Source organism: Eumetopias jubatus, unplaced genomic scaffold (genome assembly GCF_037043125.1).
Source record: "Eumetopias jubatus isolate StellerSeaLion01/CBP00866 unplaced genomic scaffold, mEumJub1_p1.0 scaffold_7, whole genome shotgun sequence".
NCBI lineage: Eukaryota > Metazoa > Chordata > Mammalia > Carnivora > Otariidae > Eumetopias > Eumetopias jubatus.
In genome coordinates, this window is record NW_028274813.1 from 121,352,581 (window position 1) to 121,364,920 (window position 12,340).

Genomic DNA, 12,340 nt, shown 5'->3' on the forward strand with positions numbered 1-12,340 from the left:
GAGCATTTGTAGAAGGACATTTTGTGAATCTGCAGAGGGGAAGCCACAGCCTGACAGCGACCACAGGGGTGTGGCGGTGTGGGTCAGCGAACCAGAGTTCCTGAATCTCTGTGTCCCCTGCTGTTATGCTTAGTGCCCTTCAAACAGCCCTTCTTATGACCCTAAGACTTTTGCTGGCTGGGTTTAGAGATCGGGCTTTTCTCTATGGGGTTGGGGAGGAGTGGAAAGGGGCGAGACTGTCCTGGTGGCCTGATCTAGCTCCCACCGGTCAGTGGCTCTATGGCACCTCACTCCAGGTAAGTTTCTGGAGTGAAACTTACCCAGTGAACGTTATCTGTGGGGTCTGCAACGTGTTGGGAGGAACCAGAGGCAGGCGGAGAGGAATTTTGATGAAGGGAAGTGGGAGGGCTCCAGACCTCCATGAACAGGATAGAGGGGAGAGAAAGGGACCAAGAGATTTGCTCAAGACATTGGTGCCAACCCAGGAGATTTCATACATAGAGAAACTGGGGGTGATTATGCCAGAGGGGCACTGGTGGGGAAGCAGGTTTTCTGTAATATTTCCAGTGATCTCCCGGTAGACTATGAAAGGGCTGCTCTTTGTGCAGCGGGAACCTTTGAGGTTCTCAGATTTCATACTTAAAAAAAAAAATGTACGGGGGTGAAAAGGAGTTGGCAAATGTAGGTCTCAAGATGGAAGATAAAAGGGATCTGGTAATTTTAACTCTCTCTGTCCCTCCCCCCTCAGGCAGCACGCACAAAACCAACTCAACACACTTGTATGATCAGAAACAAATATTGAAACTTTGTGGTTGAGATCAAATAGTTCTGTGGAAATGAAAATGTTTACTCATAAAAGCTTAAAGAAAATGTCAGGAGGTAATTTTTGTTTGTGGAGCATCAGGGTGGAGTATCTTGGGGATCGTGTTGAAGTGGAACGTGACTTTCCTGGACTTTGAACATCATTCAGTACATGTCTTACTCACTTCTTGCAGGTGAGGGCTGGTTTGTAACTCCTGCCTACTTCTGTCAGTTTCAATCTATCCACTTCTTCTGTAATGTATGTGAGCCTGCAAACCGTGGCTGTAAATTGAGATGGAGCTAAGGCTGGATAAGCAGTTCAGACAGAGGAGGGTGGAGGGAGCCATTTTCACCGAAAATAGAACCAATGTCATCCTTTCCGAGAGTTGAGTAGGATGGGGGGGGGGGTTGGAGAACAAAAGGGCAGTCCGTAGAGAACCTCCCTGTGGTCCTATTGCCCTGCTACAGCTCGACTGTGCGGACGTGGCCAAGACTTATGGGAAAAAAAATCTGAGTTTACTTCTTCCCCACTTAAGATGCTTTTCCTCTTTCAGACATTCACTGTTTCCGCTTCTCTTCTGTGAAGTGTTTTGCATTAAGCGTGTGGTTTCCCCAGTAAGTTTGTGTTTTCTCTGTCCGAGGCCGCTGTTTCCTACCTTCCCTCCTCAGTCCTGTCTCCTCTCCCTGCACACACCTTCACTGACAAATGAAGCTGGGAGCAGCAGACCGAGGAACGCCTCGCGTCCCTGCCGCCTGCAGTCCCGCGGGTGGCTGCCCTGGTGGCTTTCTTGCCACCTGTCTCAGCGGCTGGCCAGGCGCTCCTCTGGTCCTCCACCCAGGACCGTCCGTCCCGTCCCCTCTCGCCTCGTCAAGCCACCTCCCTCCAGGGTCTGTCTGATCCCTATACATGCGGGCTTTGGTTCAGTGCCGTCCAGTAGACTTTTCACACTGGCAGGAATGTGCTGTGTGTGCGTGGCCCAGGACGGCTGCCCCCAGCTGCATGTGTCTAGTGTGACCGAGGACCTGAATTTTTAATTTAATTGAAATTGAAATAGCCACATGTGGGTAGTGGCTGCCATATTGGAGAGCGCAGCTTTCGCTTCTGTCATCTTCTCTCTTGCTTCTTTGCTCCCCTTCACCTGAAAACATCTCAGAAGATGAGTCCCAAACCCACCCTCTCCATTGGCCTTCTTCTACCATTCCTGACCCGCCACGCTCTGCAGTCCCACCCCGGCTGCGGGGTCCCTGGTAACCAGCGTGCTGCCAGATCTCTGTCCTTGTGTTGTTAGCCCCTTGGCGGGGTTCCTCGCCAGTGGCCACGCCCTCCCCCCTGGAACAACTCCCCCACCCCCCATGCTCCGGCTGCCCTCCGGCTTCTGGCCCCCACACTCCCCTGGTTTTCTGCTCCCCTTCCTGATGGTTCCTCTTCGGTCTCCCCACTCTTGCTCCTCTGACCTCTGAATGATGGGGCTACCTAGGGACTGGACCTGCTTCCTCTGTGCCCTCAACACTCTCTTCCTATAATGTTATCCACACCCCGACCCCACCCCTGCTGGTGACGCCCATGTTTTTATTTCCAACACAGCCCTTCTGGGGGCTTCCAACTCTAGTCCCTGAATGGAGCTCCTGATACCCCTTCCAGCTCTCTCCTTCCCTTCGTCTTCGCCATCCCAGGCCGTGGCCCCACCGTCCACCCACTTGCCAAGAGTTGTCCTTGCTTGTCCTCTCCCCCGCCCTCCACATCCATGCAATCAGTGGGTCTCATGGTTCCACCTCCAGAATATTATCTGGCATCCACCTGTCCTCACGATCATAGCTCCCACTCTGGTCCTGGCCACCGCTGCCTCCTTCCTGGACCAACATCCTAACAGGTCCCCCAGCTTCCACCCTGGGTATCTCCAGTCCGTTCTCCAGACAGGAGCCCAAGTGACTGGCTTTTAAAATCAGGGATCGGATCACATCACCCTCTTTCTTGAACACCCTTCAGCCGCAGGGGACTGGCCTGTGCCTCATCCCCAGCTTCCCTGTCACTCTGGCCGTCCCTCACTGCCTTCTGCTAACGTGAGCCTCATTTCTGTTCTTGCTGCGCCTGGGGATCTTTGAACTTGCTCTTCCCTCTGCTTAGGATGCTCTTGCAGATACTCTGCAAATACCTTCCTCCTTCTCATGCTTCCAATTCCGACATCAGGGTCACCTGCAGAGTCTTTCCTGAGCACCGCCATTGCTTGCTAACATAGCCACACCTTTTTGTCTACAAGTGCTCACCACAGCACACCGGCAATCATTGGGGCTTTGTTTACCTATTTATAGTCTGTCTTCCCCAGTAGCATCCCACAAGGATAGAGTCTTAGCTTTTTCACCAACGTCTCTCAACACCTAGCACAGTGACAGGCACCTAGTAGGCCCCCAGGATTTTTTGATTGAGTCAGTGCTTGACTGCGGTGGGTGGCCTTGCTTGGATGCTGGCCTAGAAGTTGTGATAATTTTTGGATTACCTTTTATATAGCTTGCTTAATTGAAGGTTGCAAGGGCCAAGAGAGAAAGAAATTACATTTGGATGCAATTTTCTTTTAATGCTAAAGCAAGCCATTTAGCTTTTATTATGACTTGGGTTAATTTTCGGGCTGTCAGCTGTCATCCGAGCATTGGGGTTATAAGTTATCTTTTTACCTGCCCGCAAAAGGTAACAGAGAAGCCGACTTGCCTGCTGTTGTGACTTTTAGCTGATTTTGCCCGTGTTTACAAACAAGATCTACTGTGGTTTTGTTTGGCTTCAGTTTACACTCATTTATTTTGTCAAGCCAAGATTACGTTGCAGTGTGCGGCCGGCACGATCGTGGTTATCTGACACCTTGGGCTTTCTTTCGGTAATCTATACTGGATAGCTTTCTGTTGCTGTTCATTCCTTCCCCTCTAATTTTCCATTCCTCCTGCAAAGTATGGGCTTTGCTCTGGGGTTCGTGTTGACTAAAACAGATATTGTCTCTCAGATACATTGAGGGAACTTGTCTTTCTTGGTCCTGTCTTGGGTTTTTGAAACTTCACTTCCTAAGGTTTGTTCTGTCTGTTCATCTGTAAGGCATTTGGAGGGTCTGTTGGGGATGCGGGATGAGCAGACCTACTAGGTCTTTCCTGCCCTTATGGACTTTGTATTTTCAAAGCAGAGATAAGCCATGTGGAGAAGTACTAGCTTTATGTGTGAGTTCAAACAAAATGTTGTCATCCGAAGGGTGTCAGAGGCAGTGCCAGCCTATTTGGGGCACTTAGGACACCAGATGCCCCAGTATGCTATAGGGAGCGCCAGGGGGGTGTTAGCATTAAGGATCACCCTCATTATGTAGGCAGCCCTTAGTGTTCACCTTCTGCGCCGGAGTTGGAAAAAAACAGTGTTTGGAATGTGGGGAGGGGCACTAATAGGTGTGTATGGCATGAATGAATGAATGAATGAATGGAAATGAGTGAATACTCTTTGGGTTGACTTTTACTTTGGGGAGATGCCATCATTCTTGTGGGAAACAGCCCTGAAACCCCTTACCCTTGAGGGTTTGACGACCGAGCCAGGGGCACATTGACTGCTCCCACACAGTCCCTTGAAGGACTCAGAGCTGAGCAGGTGGTTGGTTTTTGTCAGGTGGACGTTGTGATTTGTGTAAATCATTAGCTTTCTTTTCTGTAGCGGCTCCTGGGGAACTTAGAGTTAAATGTGTGGTCACACGTAGCAAGTTTATCAGACCTCATCCATCACCTTTATTCCTTGCTCTATGTTAGGGGCCTACCCTTGTTTGCCTTCACTCCTGCTCATCTACCACTTCTTTGTTTTTTTTTCTTTTTAACAAAATGAAAATAGCTTTGCTTTTTTCTAATTATAAAAATGCTACATGTTCATACTAAAACATAACAGCATAAAGAAGGAAGTGAAAATTACTTGTCATCCCACGTCTCAGAGATGACCTCCGTCAGCAATCAGATGTCTGTCTTTGCAGACTTCTTCCCGTGTATCTGTGTCTCTGTGTCTAGATGTAGGTCTACTTGGAACAAATGTATTTTTAACAAAATGGAATCATATCCTACATCTGTTTTGTAACATAAGTTTTGCAACTTGAAATACCTTGAGTGGACATCTTTTCATGCCAGTAACTATAAATATACGTCAGCCTTTAAATCCACACCTACTTCTAAGTTGTCGTTTTGTTACATTTTACATATCTTTGTAAAGTTGTTTGAAAGCTCTCTAGAACAAGGCAGCGTTTTTGGGGGGGGGGGAAGACATTTTGACAATTCCTTAAAGCAATAGGTTGCTCTAAATGAATTACCAGGGAAAGAAATGGTAGGGAAAGCACTGTCACAATTAACATTGGGTAATTTGCGGTAACTGTGTAATTTTGGGTGAGTCACTGCTCCTTAGTGAATCTTGGTAAGAACATCAAGGATTCATCGTTGTTGCTAAGGGTGGTTGGTGGACTGGGACCCAGCTGCTCGAATTGTTTCTGCTTGTTTGGAAATATCAGGGCAGAGTGATTCTCCTTTCAGACCTGGACGAGAAGGTTCTCTGCAAGCAGAAAGCACCCGTGCCCACCTGAGCACCTCTTCTGCTTCAAAGCCCTTTCACTGGTGGGCACCACAGCCCCTCCTTCGGAGAATTCCCTTGGCAATGGGGTTGGCAGGGACATATATATGGGAAGGACATTATATTCCCTGCTTTCATTGTCAGGCAATTAAAACACACACACACACACACACACACACACACACACACACACACACACACCACCTGGATAAATCCTGTGATGTGTCACCTCAGCCACCATAGGCATCTAAAACCTTTGGAAAAAGACTTCTTCCCTTTGGTCCATGGAGTGGGGATAAGAAGCCCTGGAAAAGAAAAACTTTTCTCCACCTTTCTCAGAAGAGCAGTGATCATGAAACTCCTATGACATTGTATGTCAATTAGGTTTCGATAATTTTTTTTAACAATATAAAAAAAAAAAACAAGAAACAAACGTGAACAGCAGTCCAAAAACAGATTTGCAATAGAGAAAAAGCATTTTTCAGAATATTAGAAATTTCAGGTGCCAGGTCCTGCCCTTCTAGATCTTGAGAGTTAGACTTTGTTTCCCCAGTGTGTCTGCATTTCTAGATATTGGTGCAGCGTTTCTGGGTTTGGAGGTGAGCACCGGCATCCTGGGCCGGTTTCTGAGGGGGGTGCGCTCGCTTGCGTGGGAAGTGGCAGGTTGGGAGCCCCCACTAAACCGCCACGAAGTTTCCAGCAGTTCTGCCGCCGGGCGCTGTTCGTCATATGGTATCGTTCGGAGAGAATTTATTTAAATTATATTTCAAATTAGCTTGTTAGAATAAAAATATGCTTGTGGGGAACACATTTAGACATTTGTCAACGACTAGAGAGATTTAAGGAAAAATTTTTTTTTATTCACAAGCCCGGTTGATAGTCCTGTTATTGTTGCTCTGGGGACTTGGGGACTGTGGCATCGCCACCAGCCAAGGTGGTTAGCCTGAGAGGTGTGCCTTAAGAACCTCTCAGTATACAGGTGTCTCCCAGCCAAATCAAAGCCAGCTCCCAGCTGAGGGAGGGGCTCTGGCAGGCCCCTTTCTTTTTGCCTTGCCCTGGGGAGGTCACAAGTTAGGACGGCTGAGGTTCTTTGTCCCCTGGCTCTAGGGGGTACTCTCGTCTGTGGATTATTGGGTCCGGGGTATCCACAGGGACCCAATTAGTGAGGAATATCATAGACCCTGCCATCTGGGCACTGGACTCCTTCTGGGATCTTTAATTGGGAAAGCTTTTAATGCAGTTGTTCCGGTACATGGAGGGAAGGAGAGTTGCTTTGACTTCTGTTGCCCTGGGGAAGGAGGGGACCGGGAAGGTCCTCATGGGGAAGAGGAATGGAGCCTGTTCTGGGAGGCTCCAAAGGACTGGAGGAGGAGCTCCCATACAGCTGGCTTTGAGGCTGATCTCAGCTTCTGCGGTCTGAGGAAGAACTCTCTGACGCCTGAGTGACTGAAGAGAGAACTGGCCGTCTCACCCAGTGGCTCCTGTCCTGGTCACTGAGGGCCATTCGTCAGGGGGCCAGGAGGATGGTCAAGTAAAGTACAAACCCAGCCCCGCGGCTGTGTGTGCTTGAACCAGTCATTTTCTCTCTCTGACATCACTGTCTTCGTCTGTTAAATGCGCAGGGAGGTGACTGAGCAAGGGGATGTGTGTATAAAGCATTTAGAACAGTGCCCAGCACATAAGTACTCAATACATGGTGGCCAGGTTTATCACCCTTGTCATTGTCATCACCATCGTTTCTACGTTGGGTGGGGTTTGGCCGGTGAGCCCTGAGGAACCTTTTGGAATATGTGGTCAGGGATGTCCCTTCCCTCATCTTGGATCCTCTTGGGCATCGCCCCACCCCCACCTTGGTCCTTAGCTGCTTGCTCCCAGTCCCGAGCAGTGCCAGGGTCGGCCCCCTGTCATCGGGCAGCCCTGACAACATGAAGTTTGCCCTCTGCAGCCTTGCTCATAGCACGCAGCCTCTCCGGTGGTCTGGGTGCAGGACGGTCACTGGCCAGAGGATGGGGAAGGTCAGGAGAGCCCGCCCACGTCTGCCGACCAGTGGTTTTCATGGGGAGGCGTAAGTGTGGACGACAAAATGAGGGGTTTCTCCCTGTTCTGGGCATCAGACTAAGGATTAATGTTGCTGGTCAGAGAACCCTTCATTTGATTATTCATATATTCATTCACTCATTCAAGAAATTCAAGAGACCGGGGCGCCTGGGTGGCTCAGTCGTTAAGCGTCTGCTTTCGGCTCGGCTCAGTCGTTAAGCGTCTGCTTTCGGCTCGGCTCAGTCGTTAAGCGTCTGCCTTCGGCTCAGGGCATGATCCCGGGGTCCTGGGATCGAGCCCTGCATCGGGCTCCCTGCTCAGTAAGGAGCCTGCTTCTCCCTCTGCCCCTCCCCCTGCTTGTGTTCCCTCTCTCGCTGTCTCTCTGTCAAATAAATAAAATATTAAAAAAAAAAAGAAATTCAAGAGACCATCTGTGTCTGTGGCCCCCTGAGGCTTACAGTCCAGTGGGGAAGGTGGACTCCAAACAGACACTATCTCATTGATCAGCCCGGGGAATATGGGGCCAGGGGCCGTGTGGACTGGGTACCAGTAGGTTTCAGGGCCCTCACCCACTCCTAGGGGTCTGAACTCCTTTCTCATCACCCCTCATCTCTTCCTCAGCTCCTGTACCTTTCTTGAGCCTCTGACCAATGACCACCACCTGGCCGTTGAGCGCCATCTCTGGGCCAGGAACCAGGAAGACAGAGGCTGTAGAACAGGGTCCCTGCCCTCCTGAGGGAGGGGGATGGTGAGCAGGTCATGAGGGCAATGGGACAGGCCCTGTTGTTGAAACAGGAGCAAGGCTAAAGTGCTGTCTCCTGTAAGAGGTGTGAGGAGGCTTCTTGAAGGAGGTGACCTTCAAACTGGGTCTTGAAGGATGCATAGGAGTTTCCCAGGCAGATGAGGAGTTTGGGCGGGGTGGGAGGGAGACGTTTAGACACAGAGCACTGCCCAGGCCCACAGGAAGTGAAGCATGGAGCTTGAGCACAGAGACCCCGGAATTAGTCCTGGCTTCCGGGGTCTTCCCGTCCACCTGGCTGCGTGACCTGGAGCAAGACACTGATCTCCTTTGAACTTCAATGTCCTCATCTGTGAAATGGGAACAATAATAGTGCTGATGTCATAGGGTTGTCATGAGGAGTTGAGGAAACGCATTTTTTTTTTTTTTAGAGATTTTATTTATTTTTTGACAGAGAGACAGGGAGAGCGGGAACACAAGCAGGGGGAGTGGGAGAGGGAGAAGCAGGCTTCCCGCCGAGCAGGGAGCCCGATGCCGGCTCGATCCCAGGACCCTGGGACCATGACCTGAGCCGAAGGCAGATGCCTACGACTGAGCCACCCAGGCGCCCCGAGGAAACGCACATTTTGATGTGCCTTAGCTGTGAGTAATGGGCAGGGAGGTGAGGGAGGTGCACGGCCGGCTCAGGAGCGCAGAAGGTCGGGAAGGTATAGGCCGCCTCTGCACCACGGTGCTGGGACTGAGTCCTGTGGGTGGCCGGGAGCCCCCCAGAGATGAGGCTGCAGAGGGGGGAGCAGGCGGTCCTGGGACCAAAGAGTGAGGCCTGGCTGGGGCAGTGGCAGGCGGTGAGCTCGGGGAGCAGGAAAAGACAGGGTGGGAGGCAGACGTGTACTGTCTACTGGGAGTTTGGACTTCGGTCTGCAGGCCAGGAGAGAACATTTTCGGGCTTGAAGATGAGAGTAATACTGGGAGCAAGAAAGTTCTTCCAGAGGCAGTTGTGGGGGGCGGGCAGCGTGGAGAGTGAGTGGACCGTGTCGGGGCAGAGGGGAGACAGAAGACACGCGCAGGTGTATATGGTGTAAACCTCGCCCTGTTCAGTAAGGGAGCCAAGGCAGCCTCCGGGAATACTCGAACTCCAAGAAAACAGACGGTACATGTCCAGCACCTCACAGGTGCCTCGTACCCCGCTGGGAGGGCTGGCGAGTCTTTCCTATAATGTCACTAAATTGGGACACAAATGAAGCCGTCACTTCACGAGACATTAGCGGATTGGGGTTACTGTGTCTGTACAGTATCTCACTTAACTCTCACAGCCCCCACTTTTGGGGTTGGGGAAACTGGCCTGGGGAGACACAGTGATCTGCGCAGGTTCCCACAGGACGGGGCAGAGTTTGGGAATCCAGCTTGAGTCTGGGAGCAAAACCCATGTTCTTCAGATGCACTTCGTGGGGCCACATCCCCCGTGCAAGCCATGTGGCCGGTGGACCCACAGCTCTTGCTAGCTGGGATGAGGGGAAGGAAGACGCCGGGTCGCCAACCGTTTCAGAATACCTAGACGGTGTGTTCCTTCGCGGTGGCCTGGGAAGCTGCTCGAGGTGGTGTGGGCGTTAGGATACTTGCTCCCCGACCGTGTTGAAACACATCCTCTGCGTGGCTGGTGCCATTGGCTGAGGTCGGGATCGTAAGGGGAGGTGCAGTTTTTTTTGGGGGGGCGCAGTTAGGAGAGCTCAGTTTTGGGTGGATCTGATGAATCTCCTTCTGTGGTGGATCTTCCATGGGGTGGCCTCTGTAAGTGGAAATTCGGCTCTGGCACTCCGCAGTCAGAATAGAGCCAGAGGTATGGATCTGGGAGCCATCACCTCTGGATTCGGTCTCAGGTCAGGAAGATGACAGTGCAGCTCTCGGTAGGGGTGACAGTTGAAGGGATTGAGAAGAAGCCAGTGGATGAGACAGAGGCCAGAAGAGTCTGAGGAAAGCAGAGGTGAGAGATGTCATGGGAGCCAGAGGAGAGGGGGCAGAGCGGGTGGCTGCTCTTGGGGCCGTGGCCTCAGAAAGCTTGGAGAAAGGTGGGGACCCAAGGTGCACCCCAAATACCACAGTGTGGGGCAGATGTTAGGGCGTGGATGGGTTTTAAGGGGAGCTCTAGCCCAGTGTAAAGCTCCAACCCATTTAAGGCCTGTCAGGGAGTGGGTATGTGGTGAGGAGCAGACAGTCTTGCTAAAGATGAAGGTGAGCTGGCAGGTGAGTCAGGGTGGAAGGAGGGTTGACCTTGTCTCATAAATTGAGCATGTTGGGAGCTGAGGGCAAAGAAAGGAAGGAGATTGACGATACTAGAGAAAGTGAGAGGCCAGAGCCTCCGGGGAGGAGTGGGCCTCCAGGGCGCCCGGGGGGTCATCCTCTGAGGCTAGGGGAGGTGCCCGAATGGAGGCGTTCTGAGGCTGTGGGGGAAGGGGAACGAGGAGCTGGCTGGGCTGGCTCTTCCTTCTCAGCGTGAGCTAAAGAACTGATCTGAGGAGCAGGGGAAGGTCAGAAAGAAATAAATGGTTTGGTGCATCTGGTTGTGGAGGTTGGGGCAGGGAGTTAGCTGGGGGCAGGTACGCACTGGCGAGTAACCTCGGCCCAGTTGGAGGTCCAAGAGCAGGAGTTTGTGGAGGTGCCAGTCGCCACACCCGGAAAGCTCGGCAGCACGCCAAGGGACCTGGGAGCGGGAGCAGAGGCAAGTGGTCCCAGACCCTGACGGTGGGCATACAGAGATGGGGTGGGCTGGACCCCGAGTGCTGTGCCATCTGCAGCTAGGGGACGCCGTTGCGGGAGGAGGAAGGGGAGCCTGCTCCATCCCCATCAGTCCCCATTCTGCCCTCACTCCTCTGAGGGGCCAGTCATTGTTCTGTTTTAATAATTCTTCCAGATGCTTTCTCAAAAATGCATTAAAATTCTTGCCAGCATGACCTCTTTGAGTAATGAGATCTGTAAGTTTATTAACCTCTGTGAGACGTGGGTTTCCCTGCTCCATGGGAGCAGATAATCTCTTGGAGGGATGAACGTTTCTGCGCCGACCTGAGGGCAGAGGCGGCGTGGCGGCAGCCCGTCGGCGGCCCAGAGTCGAGCTGGCCAGAGAGACCAAGTCACAACAAAGCCCTGTCTCTCTAGATGAGCCTAATTCTTTCAGAAGGGTGGGGGGGGGGGATGGGGACATTGAGTCGTGTGCAGACAAGAATACCTAGACGGTGTGTTCCTTTGCAGTGGCCTGGGAAGCTGCTCGAGGTGGTGTGGGCGTTAGGATACTTGCTCCCCGACCGTGTTGAAACACATCCTCTGTCTTCCCAGTGTTGGTCTTCACATGTGCACACGTGTCGAACAGTAGACAGAAGCTACTTGCAGGGCATCCAGCTCAATAGCAATGACCTGTGACTTCAGCCTCATTCATTTGGCATTTCAAGCGTGCCGTAACCTAGCCTGACGGGCCTGTCTTCCGGGTGCTCTGAGCACGTGGCCTATGCCCCTGTATGTTGCTGATCACCTCGAACATTTCGTTCTAATGCAGTGTTATGTCAACCTATCATCATCCGCCTCTCCCCGATCCTTGCCAACCAGACCAGCCAGCCCAATGGAAATGTCAGTGCCACGTACGGAATTTTTCATGTGCTCATGTTCTCATTAAAAAGGCAAAAAGAAACAGGTGAAATAAGTTTTAATGTGTTTGAAGCCAGTGTATCTGAAATACCATGGTTTCAACGTGTAATCAGTAATGAGTAAATCAGACATGGTCCCTCCCACCACGGAATTTACATTTTAGTGAAGGAGACAGATTCCACTTGTCTCCCCCCTACACCTGACTGTAAATGGAATCACAAACAGAATGACCTGCAGGTTGGACTCAGTGCCCTGAGGGAACAAAGCAAGGGCTGAGACGGACTTCACAACGCGCGGCTCGGAGACATCGAAGCCTCTGCCTCGTGTGAAGAACGGGAGTGGAACATTCCAGGTAGAGGGAGGAGCAGGCGCACAGCGGAGAGTGGGAAGGAGCTGCCTGGAGTGTTTGAGAAATTGAGATCAGTAGGACTGAAGGGTTTCACCAGGGATGTGACACACTCCTCGAGTTTTAGGAAGATGAGCCCTGTGCTCTCTCTGTGGAGCTGGAGAGAAAGGGGACAAGTACTGCAGCAGGGGCAAGGTGCCGGGGTCCGGGTGACCGT

At 51.7% G+C, this 12,340-nt stretch overlaps 1 protein-coding gene across 1 annotated transcript in view; it reads left to right on the forward strand.

Annotated features, from left to right (window-relative positions):
* The window catches only part of HOMER2 (homer scaffold protein 2), an 83,396-nt gene that overhangs the window by 1,019 nt on the left and 70,037 nt on the right, over positions 1-12,340 (forward strand). The window lies entirely within an intron of this gene.